Genomic DNA, 2,500 nt, shown 5'->3' on the forward strand with positions numbered 1-2,500 from the left:
AGACGGCGTCGCGGCGCCGAGCGCCGGGCGGCGGCGCATCCTCAGCGCACACAGTCCTCAATCGGACCAGCACACTGCAGATGTCCACCGCGCTTCGCACCGGGCCCGCGAGGACCTACTTTGGCCGCACGGCGCCGCGTGCAGGGTGCGCCGGCGCGCAGCTGCGCCGCCTGCCGCCTCCGTCGGCCGGCGCGCCTGCCAGTGGCCGCCCCCACCAGCCGGCTGTAGCGCGTGCGCCCACGCACCGCGCGGCCAGCACGCCGGGAGGCCCCCCCTCACCGGCCGGGGCCGGTCCCACCCAGCCACCGCCGCGTATCGCTTCACACCCACATGCCATTCACGTTCGTGGGCATGGTGGGTATCGCTGAAACAACCGGTTGGTAGCTCAACCGATCGTCGCCATCACTGATTCACCTCTAGCGAGAACAACCGCACCACAACGGTTTACCAGTTGTTCATTTGCGTAACGTCACCAGCAAACGTAGGCGTCCATCGCCATTTGCAAATTCAACGATTGTTGCATGCCTGTGTCAGGTGTCACGACACACTATGTCTGCCCACATACACGCAACAACATGTGCACGCTTCGCAAACACGTGGAAGGTGGCCCCCGTACGTATGCGATGTCCATTGCGCGAACGACTGTCAACCGGCCTCTGTCGCATGTCGCAGATGTGGAACGCAGTGCACCATGCTATCACGGTGTGTGAGAAGAGACGACAACGTCTGACAACACGCGCCACTACATCAACAGACGGCTCATGCTGATCGCCATCCAGGGCATACCACACTGCAATCCAGCTCTTATAGGGAGACGACACGTAGCTGCGTGCACAACATTTGGACCGCATGGTTCGCCGTTGTTGGCGCAGTCGTTGTACGGTCACATGTACCACGATGTATCATTCAGTACATGAGGACCAATGTGCAGTACAGTGTGTGATTTGGACGTACAATATCAGCGGACAGTTGACACAGGCCATACCACAGCGTAGGCTAAGTGCTTCGCCATGCGAATGCCAATGAACAACTGCGAATGCCAATGAACAACTGCAAAGGGCATTGAGCATGTACGTCCTGCTGCCATCCACATTACAGTGTATAGCTGCAAGGTGTTTAACATGAAGCGATACACTGGGGACCGGGCAGTGCGAGTAGCAAACTATATTGCGGGGGTTGCAGTTAGGCAACACTACACTAATTTAACGCGTCGTATGACAATTACAGAGCAGGTTAAGGCCCAACGTGTGTTGGGTTAAGGCCCAACGTGTGTTGGGTTAAGGCAGAACGTGTGTTGGGTTAAGGCCCAACGTGTGTTGGGTTAAGGCCCAACGTGTGTTGGGTTAAGGCCCAACGTGTGTTGGGTTAAGGCCCAACGTGTGTTGGGTTAAGGCCCAACGTGTGTTGGGTTAAGGCCCAACGTGTGTTGGGTTAAGGCCCAACGTGTGTTGGGTTAAGGCCCAACGTGTGTTGGGTTAAGGCCCAACGTGTGTTGGGTTAAGGCCCAACGTGTGTTGGGTTAAGGCCCAACGTGTGTTGGGTTAAGGCCCAACGTGTGTTGGGTTAAGGCCCAACGTGTGTTGGGTTACAGCGCAATATGGGTTACGTTAAGGGGCAATATAGGTTAGGTTAAGGTACGATATAGGTTAGGTTAAGATACGATATAGGTTAGGTTAAGATACGATATAGGTTAGGTTAAGATACGATATAGGTTAGGTTAAGATACGATATAGGTTAGGTTAAGATACGATATAGGTTAGGTTAAGATACGATATAGGTTAGGTTACGGCGCAACATAGGTTAGGTTACGGCGCAACATAGGTTAGGTTACGGCGCAACATAGGTTAGGTTACGGCGCAACATAGGTTAGGTTACGGCGCAACATAGGTTAGGTTACGGCGCAACATAGGTTAGGTTACGGCGCAACATAGGTTAGGTTACGGCGCAACATAGGTTAGGTTACGGCGCAACATAGGTTAGGTTACGGCGCAACATAGGTTAGGTTACGGCGCAACATAGGTTAGGTTACGGCGCAACATAGGTTAGGTTACGGCGCAACATAGGTTAGGTTACGGCGCAACATAGGTTAGGTTACGGCGCAACATAGGTTAGGTTACGGCGCAACATAGGTTAGGTTACGGCGCAACATAGGTTAGGTTACGGCGCAACATAGGTTAGGTTACGGCGCAACATAGGTTAGGTTAAGGCGCAACATAGGTTAGGTTAAGGCGCAACATAGGTTAGGTTAAGGCGCAACATAGGTTAGGTTACGGCGCAACATAGGTTAGGTTACGGCGCAACATAGGTTAGGTTAAGGCGCAACATAGGTTAGGTTAAGGCGCAACATAGGTTAGGTTAAGGCGCAACATAGGTTAGGTTAAGGCGCAACATAGGTTAGGTTAAGGCGCAACATAGGTTAGGTTAAGGCGCAACATAGGTTAGGTTAAGGCGCAATATAGGTTAGGTTAAGGCGCAATATAGGTTAGGTTAAGGCGCAATG

This window comes from Schistocerca serialis, unplaced genomic scaffold (genome assembly GCF_023864345.2).
Source record: "Schistocerca serialis cubense isolate TAMUIC-IGC-003099 unplaced genomic scaffold, iqSchSeri2.2 HiC_scaffold_659, whole genome shotgun sequence".
NCBI classification, from domain to species: Eukaryota; Metazoa; Arthropoda; class Insecta; order Orthoptera; family Acrididae; genus Schistocerca; species Schistocerca serialis.